Below are 16,925 nucleotides of genomic sequence, written 5' to 3' on the forward strand. Positions count from 1 at the left end.
GTACTAAGTAATGACAAGGAAGTCACATCCAGGCAGCTGGACCTTCCTATAATTTTCCCAAAGCATTTTCCTTAGTAGAGGCCCTAACTCTGACAAAGGACTGATATTAACATGTCCCTGGGAAGAATCTGTTTGTTTCCTTAGCAGCTCTCTGAGCAAGTAGCAGTCTGATCATTCTGTACCCAAGAGATATTTAACACAGACCAGGAAAATTAAGATCATACAAATAGATTTCTCTTCCTTTCAAAGAGGTAGCCCTGAATTAGATCTTCATCTTAACACTAGGTTAATCATCAACCACATAATAAAACTGAAACAAGCCTATGGTAGGGATGACATTTTCCTTGTCTCCAACTGAGTTTTTGAGATGCACAGGTTTCACAGAATATAACTGTATGTGATCAAACACCTTTGAATGATTCATAAATTAAACAAGCAAGAAATGAAAATAGCAGTGATTATTTTTAGACTGGTAGTATTAGTTCCCAGAAATAATATCTTCTAATTAGGATGCTACAGTCTTCTAATTAGGATGCTACAGGTGAATACTTAGCACAGTTGTAAAAAGCAAAGTGAAAATATTTGTAAACATTTGCATCATTCAGTTGAGAAAACTGAAAATATAAGTTACAAAAAGCTGTGCAGTCTTTTAATGCATTAGCAAAAATGTTTGGAGAAAATTATACCAAAATGGAATTTACAAACCACAGAAACAAGTTTTATTACTGGAAGGAATGTAAAAGACAAGCTGGTTACAAAGCAAACATTCAAGGATTTAAAGTGAAATGTTCCCATTATATAAGTGAAGCAAATGAAGTTAAGAGAACTTACGTGATTTTCTATCATATAAAATATATATTTAATAGTTCTAATTCAAACTCATTTTTAAATTTATGTACAAATTTGAGAAAAAATAACTAGCTTTTATCTTTCATCTTAATTTTTGAAATGAATGTAATAGTGCAAATACATTTTAGCCATATCATAATGCTATTAAGTCACACGAAAACTATAATTTCGATCTGTTACCACACTGAACTTAATCATAATCTATTTTTTCTAAAGAGTTTATTGCTTTATTTAATTTATTAGGTGTTATGCTAATTTTATCCAGGAGTTGCCTTGCGAAACAGATGGTTGATAGATGTACTGAAATTTATAAGTTTGTAATTACATTATTGAATTCTGGCCCTTTCACTTGTGTTGATTACCCTTAAAGTTGATGAATATACATATATAAATTTTTAAAAATACATTATTCTTAATATTTCCTGGGCCCTTGGGGAACAAATCCAAAAACCCGGAAGAGCTAGGTAGAAAGAAAGAAAAAAAAGCAATGAATAAAAGTAGCTAATGTTGTCTGACAAAATTAGCTGCTTTTCTTTTCTCCACTTATAGCAAGTAAAAAGGCCACCAAGAATAGATGATCCCTAGTACTACTTGATGTGGACACATTACTAAATTCTGTCTAATGCCATTTAAAGCAGAAATGTCCTGCAATAGCTTTCGGAGAGTTCTGTAAAGAGAGTGCTGATATGCAACCTTGGTCCCTCCTTAATCATCCCTTTCCCCATTCTAGCTCCAGGAACATAGATACCAGTCTACAACTGATCCATGTGAATGATACAAAGATCAGCCTAAGGATATAACAAAAATTACCTTGGAAGAAGTAGGTTGCCTGAAGACTTCATGAAGTAGAAGCACATACCAGCTCTGGATTGCTTATAGATTTTTATTTTGTTTACACAAGTGTTAATCTGATTCTCTATTACTCAGAACCAAACTTGACTAAGTGATATAGACAAATAGTCATATGCACATAATGAAGACAAAAGAAGAATAAAAGGAGAAATAAAGTTAGGGAAAATACAAAATCTTTTAGAGTTGATCTGGAGCATATGCTAGAATGGCTTCCTTTATCATAAGCAATCAAAATATTATCTGTGAGAGCACATGGCTATATTTTTCCACAAGTGTGCCGTAAGGCTGACATTTCCACAATAAAAAAATAAAACAAAATAAACAAAAATTCTGACACAAAGATAAAATCTTGCAGAAGACTGGTGTGAAGAATAAGAACTGAACCAAAAGAAACAAATTTCATTAATAAAATGAAATAAGAGCACCTGCATGAAATAAACAAGTGCTTAAAAACAAAATCAGAATGTTAACTTTAAAAAGTGGCAACTCTCACATGATAAATGTTGTGTTATAAGCAAGTGATTCACACAAAAAAATAGAAAATGGGAAAACACATGAAGTTATAAAGATAATTACAAAACGCTAAGAAAAATATTTAACCTTGCTTATAATTAAAAATAAAAACTATTACAATGAAGATCGTTCATATTTCAGTTTAACAATAGTTTCAAATTTTGGTATTACTTAAACTTATGGCTCACGTTGGTTAAACAGACACTTGTATATCATTAATGGGCGTGGAAACTGGTGTAAGTTCTTTGAAGGGAATTTGGCAATAAATGTTAAAATTAAAAATGCATGTGCTCTTTTACCCAAGAATCCTACATCTAGAATGTTATGCTGTAAATATACTTGCATAACTATGCAAAGACGGCCTTTGCAAAGATGGCCATTCATAAATACTTGATATTACCATAAAAAACTACAAGTAACATATTGTTTATCAAGAGATGACAGGTTTCATTCATTTACTTAATGGATAAATATCTTTTCATCATATCCTAAGTTGTTTTCCAGGGTTGAGAACCCAATAATAAAGAAGACAGGAAAAGTCCCTGCTCTCATGGAATTTATATTCTAAGGGCACAGAGAGAGATAAAGAGAGATAAACAATAAAAAAATAAGCAAAAAATTAACAAAAAGTCATCTTTTATATTGATAAATGTTGCAAAGACCAAAAAAAGGGGTATATGAAAGCTACATATTACAGGAATAGTTTTGACTGGAGGTTCAAGGGAAACCATTCTGAGGAGATGATAATTCAGCTGAAAGCTAAAGGATACTTTGAAGGCTACTCTGCAAAGTTTGAGGGTAGCATGCTCAAGATAAGAGCCAGTTCAAAGACACAGTTCATGAAGATGAGTTTGGTATATGTTTCAGTAAGTTTTCTGTAGTAGTAAAAGGCAATATGCTACGTCTTTCAAACAGAATAGAATTTCTAAAGGGAATGAGTGACTTTACAATTTTTGGAGGAGTAGGCTGGATTTCCAGGAATGGCTATTGGCCTACCAGAGAGCTGGCCTGCAAAGGGAGCTACCACTTTTGAGACTACCGTTGGATTCGCTGAGTTCCAGTTCATGCTGCCAAAGCTCTTATGCAGCAAGTTAGGATAAATCACATAGCTGTTGGTGTTCCACACTCACAAAGCTGGTGACCAGATACTGGAAAGAGAAATTTGACTACTTCCTCCACCACACCTGCCTCTCCACATCCAGAACACTGGAGAATGGATGCTTGAATACTGCTGTGAGAGTCCTTGGGTCCTCAAATTTGCATGACAGGAGAAAAAAGCCAAATGGACAGGAAGATGCCCACTGTTTCCCTTCTATTTTCCAAATGCTTGCACAAGTGCATCTGATTAGCAATTCCGATCTCCATCCAGAAACAGAGCTGAAAGGAAATCCAGGAAATGTAGTTTTTAGCTCTCCTATCTTTAGAGGAAAGAATGAATTGCAGTTAGACAAGCAAGTTGACAGTATTGGGAGAAAATTTTAGGAGAGGGAGCTGAGAAGGTAAGTAAAGGCTGACTCAGATAGGGCTATTTAGGTTATGGCAAGGAGTTTGTTTTTATCCTAGGTACAATGGAAAGACATTGAAATTATGAAACCGGAGGAATCTGTAACCTTGTTTACAGTTTGAAGTATCTCTCTGGGGCAATGCATAGATTGAATTATGAATAGAGAGGAAGAAGGAAGGAAAATAGTCCATAGCTATAGTATAGATGAGAGGTGACAGTGGCTTTGAATTATGGAGAAAATCAAGAGAAGCAGATTTAGAATATATTTTGGAAAACAGCTAATGGGACTTGCAGATGAACTGGATGTGGGAGGGGAGGTAATGATGAGAATTAAATTTAGACCCTTAAGTTTTGATTTGAGGACCAGGACACATGATGGTATGACACACTGTCATAAGGAAGCAGAGAAACTGTATGGTGTGAGTTGAGGGCTTGCAGTAGAAATAAAGAATTCTGTTTGTCTGTGAAAATTTTGAGATTCCTATTAAATACTGATGTATGGTCCGTGACAGAATGTTGAGAGTTATTGGAATATAAACAATATTTAAAGATATTGGATTCCTGGATATCATCTAGGATGAGGATATAAATAATGTAGAGAGAAAGGGAAGATATGTCCCAGGATTGTTTCAATATTAAGTAGTAGAGTTGCAGACAGGAATATTGATTAAGAAGAGTCATGAAAGCCTGGAGAAGAGAGTGTTTCAAGAAGGGGGGTATAATTAACTGTGATAAATTAATCATTATTTATCCATATGGTATGTTCCTATGCAGTCCTTAAAATAGCTGGAGCAAATCTATACATGCTAGTATAGAAAGAATTTCAACACCTATTATCAAGTGAGAAAAAATATCTACTAATCTCTTTATGTGAACAAAATACACTTGCACTTTTATAATAATGAGATATAGTAATAATAATGAAGAGCTATCATGTTGCAGTTTACTCATTTCAACTCACAGACACATTCGAATGTCCTGATTTATGAAACTTATTCATTCCTTTTTGGGAGATGCTTATACAAGCCTCTGAGGGACCTCTGAGGGGCTGGAACTCTTGAATAATAAGTGGGCAGATATCCTGCTGTAGTATACAAAAGCTATGGAGTTTTTAGTCCACTCTCTGGGGCTCTGTAACATTGACCTTAGCCAAGTAACTCAGACTTACAGAACCAGATAACCACACAGATGAAAGAGACTTGTTCAACTATACTTTTTAACCAGTTAAAAACAACATGCAATAGTGAAATATTGGGATATGTTTAATATAATTCTTATTTATCAATAATTAAAGCAAGACAACAGTGATAGTAGCAATGACAATGATGAGGCAATGACAGCAGCAGCAAAGCTTTCCTAAGACCCCTTCTCTTCAAGGATACCAAAAAAGTCCTTTTTCCCCTGGGTTCTTTCTAACTTAGAAAACCTGTTTCTTCAAAACTGCTATCATTTTTTTTTTTCTTTTTCCCAGCATCAGCTTGCTGAACTGGTACCAAAACTAACAAAAACAAACAAACAAGCAAACAAAAAAGTTGACTAGAACTGCTACTAATTAAATGTCTCCAAGTTCAGTTGATCTTTTAGCTTTGCCTGACAATTCTTTAATTTTTTTCTTGGTCATTGCTTTCTTTTCCAATCTCCCGAATAATTTCTGCAAACCTTAACAATGTACCTCCAATCTCTATAAAATGATAACTTTCTTATAACTTTGTGGAAATTTCAGAACATTGATAGTGATTATCTATACTCTTCCATCCTTATAGGCAACAAAATTATTATTGGTATCAGGTCCTATGTATGAGACTGTGTCCTAACAGTTAAATATATAAAGTCAGTGTTCAGGGATCTTTTTGATGACTTCTGACTCCACATAGAAGTAGATATCCAGAAGCACATGTAGAAAATTTTAAACTTTTTCAGAAAAATGGAGAAGTAAATGCAAGTAATTTACCTTTTAATTTCTAGTTTCTGAATATCCTGCATTCCAACCCTTGCTCATTCCTTGCCTCTTCACTTAGTCCTTGAAGCTAATCCATCCGGACACTTCTGAGAGCTGGTTTCTTTGTCCATGCCCTCTCTCCTGTACACTCAATACTTCCTGAGCCTACTTGGGGGTTTCCTGTTGCCCCAGCCAAGAGTTACAGCTGTAAAGAATGACTCCTCTCTATCTCCGTGAAAGATAGCATAAATGGCTAGAATCCCAACTTCCCTTTCAGACACCAGTTAAATGGAAACAAACACTTGTCAAATAGAATGATCACGTAAGGAACTATCTATAATTCGTCTGCCTGACAGAGCAATGCAATGTTGCCAGGACCACGTGAAAGAAATTCTGATCTGGCTTTTCAATATAGGAGCCGATATTCAGAAAATGCCATATCACAGATGGACAGGAAAATATCAGATTATTTCCCTTATTGTATGCCTTATAATATGATGCAGTAGGAAAGTACGCAGCACCCCTATTAAAATACCCTTACCTATAAAATTGTACTTTACATATAATTCTAACTTTACTTGTAAATCTAACTTTACGTGTAATTCTCAGAGGAACAAGTTAAATGACACCACTGTTTTGAACTGTTTGTCTTATGTCTTAGTAATATGTTTTTGGATATGTCTTCTCACACAAGGGAAACAAAAGCAAAAATAAACAAATGGAACCTAATCAAGCTTAAAACCTTTTGCAGAACAAAGGAAACCATCAACAAAACAAAAAGGCAACCTACTGAATGGAAGAAGCTATTGCAAATGATATGTCTGATGAGTTAGTATCCAAAATATATAAATAACTCATACAACTCAATATCAAAAAATAATTGATTAAAAAATGGGCAAAGGACATAAACAGACATTTTCCCAAAGACATACAGATGGCCAATAGGCACATGAAAAGATGCTCAACATCACTAATCATCAGGGAAATGCAAATCAAAGCTACAATGAAATATCACCTCACACCTGTCAGAATGGCTGTTGTCAAAAAGACAACAAATAACGAGTGTGGGCAAGGCTGTGGAGAAAAGGGAACCTTAGTATATTACTGGTAATTTGTGTAGCCACTATGGAAAACAGTATGGAGGTTCCTCAAAAAATTAAAAATAGTACTTCCATATGATCCAGCAATTCCACTCCTGGGTATTTATCCAGAGAAAACGGAAACAGTAATTCAAAAGGATATATTCACTGCAATGTTCATAGCAGCATTATTTACAATAGCCAAGATATGAAAGCAACATAAGTGCCCATCAACAGATAAATGGATAAAGAAGATGTGATTGTTGGGGAGGAAGAAATTTTCTTCTACTCTTCTAGGTTCTTCTGGCCAGACTAAGAATTAAGAGACAGATTAACTGGAGAAATAGCTGGAGCAAATCTATACATGAGAGATTAACATGAGACAGATTAACATGAGAAAATCAAACAAAGTTTAATAACATGTATACATGGGAAAGGCTCAGAATAACTGAATAACTCGCCAAAATGGTTCTTTCTTTGTCTATGGATGACCAATGGCTCCAGCACCATTTGTTGAAAATGCTGTCTCTTCTCCATTGAATTGTTTTAGTACCTTTGTCAAGAATCAGAAATTGGTTGGGTATACTTGTTCAGGTCTATTGCTGATATCTCCATTCTATGCCACTGATCTATGTGTCTATCTCTTCATCAATACTGCAATCTTGATTACGAATTTATATACAAAGTCTTGCAATAAGTCAGACTGATTCCTCCAACTTTATTTGTTTTCAAAATTATTTGAGCTATTCTACTTCTTTTGCCTTTTCATATAAATTTTAGAATAATCAATATCTACAAAAATTCTCAATGGGAATTTGATGGGAATTACATTTTACCTGTAATTTATTTGAGAACAACCAACATCTTTACCATGTTTTTCCAATCTATAAACACAGAATCACCTTCCTTTTTGAACTTTTTTTCCCCCACTACTTCACAGTATGCACCTTTAGGAAATGTTTATGCAATTCCTATTGTATTTCAGGCATTCTGTTGGCCCTTTTCATTTGTTACCTTGTGCAATCCTGAAAAAAACCACAAAACTTTGAAATTATTTATCACTTCCTCTAACTTACAAATGAGACAATTAAGACCAAATGATGTCAAACTTGCTCATGTTACACAGCTGATAAGTAGCAGAACAAAAACGGTATTTGTTCTATTCTGTATTTCATGATTTTTCTTCTATGTATCAAAGCTCCCCTTGGATGAAACTGGAACTTCTTATAAGGTACCCAGGATATACCACATTTATTTTCAGTTCTTTATGGCTCAGAACAGTCTTCTTCCCTCATATAGAATAATTTACTTCTCCACCTAGAACAAACCTAACCATACATTACTATTGCTTAGAACGTTCCACCAATCACATTAATCTTTCCATTTACCTGACCCCAACCAGATCTCTACTTTTCTGTGATCCAATTTTGTCTCTCATAAATATAACATATAATTTACAAGTTATTGACCATCAAATGATCTCAAGTGTTTATTTTTCCTCCAATGAGATGCTGAGAATATTAAAGATAAGGACAAGTTCTTAATTTTCCTTTTATACCCAACCTGCTCTACCAGGCACCAGAAACTAGTGTTAAGATGATAAAGTCAAGGAGTCAAGATGGCGGAGGAGTAGGAGGATGTGGAGTTCACCTATAGCCACAAATGCATTAAGAATACATCTACAAATGGAACAGTTCTCACAGAGCACCTGCTGAACACTGGCAAAGAATCGTGGACACCTAAAAGGACAAGAAAAATCCCCGTGTGACCAGGTTGGAAGAAAGAAAGAAGAAGGGAAAAGGAAGAGAAGAGGAAGCAGGACAGGACCTTCACCCCTGGGGGTGGGGGAGCTGAAGGAGAGGAGAGATTTCCTGCAACCGGGAAAGACCCCTCACCTGCAGGGAGATCAGTTGGGACAGAAAGAGAGCTTCAAGGGCTATCAGAGGAGAGAGCAGCAACTGGTCTGTGGCAGGCAGTACAGAGTGAGACTTACACAGATGGTCCTTAACACAGCCCTGCATGTCCCAGCCTGAGAGGTGTGTGCAACAGGGGCTGGGTGCTGGAATGTGGAGTTTGGAGAGCGGACACAGGAAGAGGACTGCTGTTGGCTGTGAGAAGACAGCCTGAAGGGATGGGAGAGAGAAAATCTGCAACTGGGAATGTTTGTGGAGGAAACCCAGCCTGCCATAGAAGCAATGCACCATTGTTGAGTGATGCACAAAGGGCAGGGCCACCACTGCAGCCTCTCTACTCACGCACTGGTCCCTGCCTCCCTGGGTACTAGGAAGGGCTACTGCCCAGGTGGCACTCTCACAACCCCACCAGCCTCCACCTCCTCCTCTGCACTTCGTCCCCAACATGGTGGGTGCTCTCCCAACCATAACCGCCACCACCTCCTCCTACATGCCCTCTCCTCACTGGGGTGGATTTGTGTGCTGCAGAACAGCTTTGGGAGCAGACCCCTGTGAGTGGCCCACATCCAGAGGTGGGGCTGAAACCACAGCTGAGCCCTAGGGGCGGTGCAACTAAGGAAGAAAGGCTGAAATCTCTCCTCACTGCTGTACAAACCACAGATTGACACCTCTGTAGCCAGCTTTGTAAACTCAGTGTCTGCAGAACATCTGAACAAAGAGTGCTCCTGCAGCCAAGATGGGTCTAGTTTTAGCAGCTGTAGACTTTCTGGGCACGTACACATGGTGGATGGACCAGGCTAGAGTCTGAGCTGTCCCTATAATGCCCACAGCAAATCCAGAACCATGATTATTGCAATCCGGGGACCTAACATCAGTGGATCTACGCTGGTGGCCTGGTGAAAATAACGTCTGAGAGACACCAGGGCCAACTGCTGCATAGCCACAGTTAGGGTGGGGTCAAGAGCAGTACCAACAACAGTGTAATCTGAGAGCTTGCACAATGGGTTAAAGATGATACAACAGAGCACACCCACAGGTGAACAGCTCCAGAGGAGGAATACTCAGTGGCTTCTCTCCCAGTGAGAGTGCTCCAGTCTTGCCTACTTTGTACCACAGATTAGAAACACAGCTAAGAAACAGATCTAGGGGCCTCTACTCCAACAACTAGGGAGCAGACCCCACCCCTGACAGGGCAGTGACAACCACAGAGCAAAGAGGAGGCCCGGCTCAATATCCAGGGCAGGTTCTGGTCACAACAACATTAGTCACACCGTCTATCAAGGGGATAATGGCCAGCATTCACTGAGGAAAGAGGTGGCAGACATCTATACTAAAAACAGCTTTCAACCAAAAAATATTAAACCCACACAGGCTATACAGGGACGTTCCCACATAAAAATAGACCTGCAAGACAGTCTGAGGGTCTGGCACTGGGAAGAAGAAGCCCCAGAGGATTTAGCCTTGAAGGCCAGTGGGGCTTGAGTGCAGGAGCTCCACAGGGCTGGGGGAAACAGAGACTCCACTCTTGGAGGATGCACACAAGGTCTCACATGCACTTAGACCCAGCACAAAGCAGTACCTTCATAGGAACCTGGGATAGACCTACTTAGAGGTCTTAGAGGGTCTCCTGAGGAGGTGAAGGTCTACTGTAGCTCACTGTGGGGGTAAGGACACTGGTTTCACAGGTCCCAGGGATATTTGATCTGAGTGAGCTCTCCAAGAGGTTCCCATTTCAGCACTGAGATGCAGAAACACCCAATAACCTTCAGGCTCCAGTGCTCAAAAGCCTCAGGGCAAGCCACCAACAAGATAGGAACACAGCCCCACACATCAGAAGACAGGCTGCCTAAAGTCGTACTGAGCTCACAGCCACCTCAAAACACACACTTTGACATGGCACTGTCCACCAGAGGGACAAGACACAGCTCCACCTACCAGAGGACAGACACTAGTCCCTCCCACTAGGAAGCCTACACAAGCCCCAGGACCAACCACACCCACCAGGGAGTAGACACCAGAAGAAAGAGAAACTACAACCCTGCAGCCTGCAGAAAGGAGACCACAAACACAGAAAGTTAGACAAAATGAGACAACAAAGATGTGTTGCAGACGAAGGAACAAGATAAAAACCCACAAGAACAACTAAATGAAGAGGAGATAGGCAATCTACCTGAAAAAGAATTGGGAGTAATGATAGCAAAGATGATACAAAATCTCGGAAAAAGAATGGAGGCACAGGCTGAGAAGATACAAGAAATTTTTAACAAAGAGAATATATAAAGAACAAACAGACAGAGATGAACAACACAATAATGGAAATGAAAAATACAATAGAAAGAATCAACAGCAGAATAGCTGAGGCAGAAGAACGAATAAGTGAGCTGGAAGACAGAGTGGTGGAAATCACTGCCACAAAACAGAATGAAGAAAAAAGAATGATAAGAAATGAGGACAGTCTCAGACACTTCTGGGACAACATTAAATGCACCAACATTCATATTATAGTGGTTCCAGAAGAAGAAAAGAGAGGGAAAGGGCCTGAGAAAATGTTTTAAGAGATTATAGCCAAAAACGTCCCTAACATGGGATAGGAAACAGTCACCCATGTCCAGGAAGTGCAGAGAGTCCCATACAGGATAAACCCAAGGAGAAACACACTGAGACACATATTAATCAAACTGACAAAAAGAAAAAAATATTGAAAGCAACAAGGGAAAACAAGAAATAACATACAAGGGAATCCCCATAAGGTTATCAGCTGATTTTTCAGTAGAAGTTCTGCAGGCAAGAATGAGGTGTCACGATATATTTAAACTGATGAAAGGGAAAAACCTACAAGCAAGAATACTCTACCCAGCAAGGCTCTCATTCAGATTCGACAGAGAAATCAAATGCTTTACAGACAAGCAACAGCTAAGAGAATAGCTAAGGACCACAAAATCAGCCTTAAAACAAATGCTAAAGGAAATTCTCTAGGTGGGGGGAAAAAGAGGTCACAGCTAGAAATAAGAAAATCACAAATGGGAAAGTTACCCATAAAGCCAAACATAAAATAATAGTAGGAAATCACTCACACAAAAATATGATACTAAAACAAGCAACTGTGAGGAGAGCACAAATGCAGGAAATGGAAATTGCATTTGAAATTAAGAGACCAGCAACTTAAAACAACCTTATATATACACAGACTATATCAAAACATCATGGAAAATGCAAACCAAAAACTTAAATAGGTACACACAGGAAAAGAAAAAAGGAACCCAAACACAACACTAAAGATGGTCATCAAACCACAAGAGAAGAGATCAAAAGAGGAAGGGAAGAAAAAAGACCTACAAAAACAAACCCAAAACAATCATGAAAATGGCAGTAGGAACACACATGTCGATAATTACCTTAAATGTAAATGTATTAAATGCTCTGACCAAAAGACATAGACTGGCTGAATGGATTAAAAAACAAGACCTGTATACATGCTGTCTACAAGAGACCCACTTCAGACCTAGGGACACATATAGACTGAAAGTGAGGGGATGGAAAAAGATATTCCACACAAATGGAAATCAAAAGAAAACTGGAGTAGCAATACTCATATCAGACATAATAGACTTTAACATAAAGACTGTTACAAGAGACAAAGAAAGACACTACATAATAATCAAGGGATCAATCTAAGAAGAAGATATAACAATTGTAAATACATATGCACCAGACATAGGAGCACCTCAATATATAAGACAAATGCTAACAGCCATAAAAGGGGAAATCCATGGTAACACAATAACAGTGGGAGACTTTAACACCCCACTTATACCAATGGACAAATCATCCAGACAAAATTAATAAGGAAACGCAAGTCTTAAATCAGCAGTCCCCAACCATTTTGGCACCAGGACTGGTTTCATGGAAGACAATTTTTCACGATGGTGGGGCAGGGGATGGTTTACATGGTAATGTGAGTGATGGTTTGGGTGGTAACGCGATCGATAGTTCAGAAGGTAATGTGAGTGATGGGGAGTGGCAGATGAAGCTTCACTTGCTCGCCCGCTGCTCACCTCCTGCTTTGTGGCACAGTTCCTAACAGGCCATGGACTGGTACTGGTCCACAGCCTGGGGGTTGGGGACCCCTGCCTTAAATGACACATTAGACCAGATAGACTTAATAGACATCCATAGGACATTCCATCTGAAAGCAGCAGAATACGCTTTCTTCTCAAGTGCACATGAAACAATCTCCAGGATAGATCACATCTTGGGCCACATATCAAGCCTCAGTAAATTTACGAAAAGTGAAATCATATCAAGCATCTTTTCTGACCGCAATGCTATGAGATTAGAAATCAATTAGAGGACAAGAACTGTAAAAAACACAAACACATGTAGACTAAACAATATGTTACTCAACAACCAATGGATCACTGAAGAAATCAAAGAGGAAACCAAAAAATACCTAGAGACAAATGACAACGAAAACAGGACCATCCAAAATCTATGGGACATGGCAAAAGCAGTTCTAAGAGGGAAGTTTTTAAGCAATACAATTTTATCTCAGGAAACAAGAAAAATCTCAAAAAACAACCTAACTTTATACTTAAAGCAACTACAGAAAGAAGAAAAATAAAACCCAAAGTTAGTAGAAGGAAAGAAATCATAAGGATGAGAAGAGAAATAAATGAAATAGAGATGAAGAAAACAATAGCAAAGATCAATGAAATTAAAACTGGTTCTTTGAGAAGATAAACAAAATTGATAAACCTTTAGCCAGACTCATCAAGAGAAAACAAGGAGTGGACTCAAATCAATAAAATTAGAAATGAAAAAGGTGTTATGAGTGACACCACAGAAAGACAAAGGATCATAAGAGACTGCTACAAGCAACTCTATGCCAATAAAATGGACAGCCTAGAAGAAATGGACAAATTCTTAGAAAGGTACAACCTTCCAGGACTAAACCAGGAAAAAATAGAAAATATGAACAGACCAATCACAAGTACTGAAATTGAAACTGCATTAAAAAACTTCCAAAAAACAAAAGTTCTGGCCCAGATGGCTTCACAGGTGAATTCCATCAAACATTTAGAGAAGAGTTAACACCTATCCTTCTCAAACTATTCCAAAAAATTGCATAGGAAGGAACACTCCAATGCTCATTCTATGAGGCCACCATCACCCTGATAGCAAACCAAAGATAGGTACCACAAAAATAGAAAATTACAGGCCAATATTACCGATGAACACAGATGCAAAAATCCTCAACAAAATATTAGGAAACCAAATCCAACAACACTTTAAAAGGATGATACACCAAGATCAAGTGGTATTTATCCCAGGGATTCAAGGATTCTTCAATATATGTAAATCAATCAATGTGATGCACCACTTTAGCATATTGAAAAATAAAAACCACACGATCATCTCAATAGATGCAGAAAAAGCTTTTGAAAAAATTCAACATGCATTTATGACAAAAAGTCTCCAGAAAGTGGGCATAGAGAGAACAATAATAAAGGCCATATATGACAAACCCGCAGCAAACATCATTCTAAATGGTGAAAAGCTGAAAGCATCTCCTCTTAGATCAGAAACAAGACAAGGCTGTCCACTCTCGCCATTTTTATTCCATGTAGTTATGGAATTACTAGCCACAGCAATCAGAGAAGAAAAAGAAAAATAATTTAAATTGGAAAAGAAGAAGTAAAATTGTCACTGTTTGCAGATGACATGATACTATACATAGAAAATCCTAAAGATGCTACCAGAAAACCACTAGAGCTCATAAGGAATTTGGTAAAGCTGTAGGATTTGAAATTACTGCATAGAATTCTGTTGCATTCCTATACACTAACAACAAAAGATCAGAAAGAGAAATTAAGGAAACAATCCCATTTACCATCTCAGCAAAAGGAATAAACTACCTAGTAATAAACCTACCTAAGGAGGCAAAAGAGCTGTACTCAGAAAACTATAAGATACTGATGAAAGAAATCAAAGATGACACAAAATGTGGAGACATATATGATGTTCTTGGATTGGAAGAATCAATATTGTCAAAATGACTATGTTACCCAAAGCAATCTACAGATTCAATGCAATCCCTATCAAATTACCAATAGCATTTTTCACAGAATTAGAACAAAATATTTTACAATTTGTACGGGAACAGAAAAGACTCTGAATAGCCAAAGCAATGTTGCAAAAGAAAAACAGAGCTGGAGGAATCAGGCTCACTGACGTCAGACTATACTACAAAGCTATAGTGATCAAAACAGTATGGTACTGGCACTAAAACAGAAATATAAATCAGTGGAACAGGATAGAAAGTCCAGAGATAAACCCATGCACCTATGGTCACCTACTGTTTGACAAAGGAGGCAAGAACATACAGTGCAGAAAATACAGTACCTTCAATAAGTGGTGCTCAGAAAACTGGACGGCTACATGTAAAAGAATGAAATTAGAACATTCTTTAATACCATATATATAAATAAACTGAAAATGGATTAAGGACCTAAATGGAAGACGAAATACTATAAAACTCTTAGAGGAAAACTTAGTCATAACACTCTCTGACATACATTGCAACAAGATCTTCTTTGATACACCTTCTTGAGTAATGAAAATAAAAACAAAAACAAGTAAATGGGACCTAATTAAACTTAAAAGCTTTTACACAGCAAAGGAAACCATAAACAAAGTGAAAAAGACGACTCACAGGATGGGAGAAAATATCTGCAAACAATCTGACTGACAAGGGATTGATCTCCAAAATACACAAACAGCACATGCAGCTCAATATCAAAAAAACAAACAAGCCAATCAAAAAATGGGGAGAAGATCTGAACCGACATTTCTCCAAAGAAGACATAGAGATGGCCAAAAAGCTTTTGAAAAGATACTCAACACCACTAATACTAGAGAAATGCAAATCAAAACCACAATGAGGTATCACCTCTCACTGGTCTGAATGGACATGATCAAAAAGTCTACAATTAATAAATGCTGGAGAAGGTGTGAAGAAAAGGGAACCCTCCTACACTGTTGGTGGGAATGTAAACTGATACAGCCACAATGGAGAACAGTATGGAAGTTTCTTTAAAAATTAAAAATAGAGCTACCATATGATCCAGCAATCCCACTCCTGGGCATATATCCAGAGAAAGCCATAATTCGAAAAGACACATGCACCCCAATTTTCATTGCAGCACTATTTACAATAGCCAGGACTTGGAAGCAACCTAAATGTCCATCAACAGAGGAATGGATAAAGATGATGTGGTACATATATACAATGGAGTATTACTCAGCCATAAAAAAGAAGGAAGTAATGCCATTTGCAGCAACATGGATGGACCTAGAGATTGTCATACTGAGTGAATAAGTCAGATTAAGAAAGACAAATATCATATGATATCACTTATGTGGAATCTAAAAAAAATGGTACGAATGAACTTATTTACAAAACAGAAATAGAGTCACAGATGTAGAAAACAAACTTATGGTTACCGGGGGGAAGGGAGGAGGAGGATGGATAAATTGGGAGATTGGGATTGACATATAAACCCTTCTATATATAAAATAGATAACTAAGAAGAACCTAGTGTATAACACAGGGAACAATACTCTTTAAGGACCTATATGCGAAAAGAATCTAAAAAAGAGTGGATATATGTTCATGTATAACTGATTCACTTTACTGTACAGCATAAAGTAACACAACATTGTAAATCAACTATACCCCAATTAAAATTTTTAAAAACATGTTAAATTCTTAGTACCAAGTGACTTTAGAAATAGTTCTTATATTACTGCTGATCCGTGCCCATCCTGCTATCATCTTGCCATTTCCTCTAAAGGTGTGCTTATGAATTTATTTCATGCTCCTCCCTTTTGAGTCAATAAATGCAGCAAAAGACTAAGCAAAATTGGAAAAACTTGTAAAGTGCTTTTTAGCCATTAAAGAACACTAGAGTAAAATTATCGGATATGTAACAAAACAGTGAATTCACTAAGCACTTAAGAATATATACTTCACCATGAATTTTGTCATTGCTTTCAATAACAACAGTTGTATATATGGCTACATAAAATACTATTGGTTATTGTCTATGTATATTATGTGGATTTCTTACACTCCTATATGCTAAATGCATGAGAGTTTTCCCTGATTCTTCATGAATTATATCACTCTCTCACCCAAGTATACACCTTTATGTTTAAAATTCCACTATTTATTGGTTGAATAGTATGCCATATCCAGTTTTGGAAACATATATGTT

This window comes from Monodon monoceros, unplaced genomic scaffold (genome assembly GCF_005190385.1).
Source record: "Monodon monoceros isolate NGI ecotype Baffin Bay Population unplaced genomic scaffold, NGI_Narwhal_1 Super_Scaffold_19, whole genome shotgun sequence".
Taxonomy (NCBI): Eukaryota; Metazoa; Chordata; class Mammalia; order Artiodactyla; family Monodontidae; genus Monodon; species Monodon monoceros.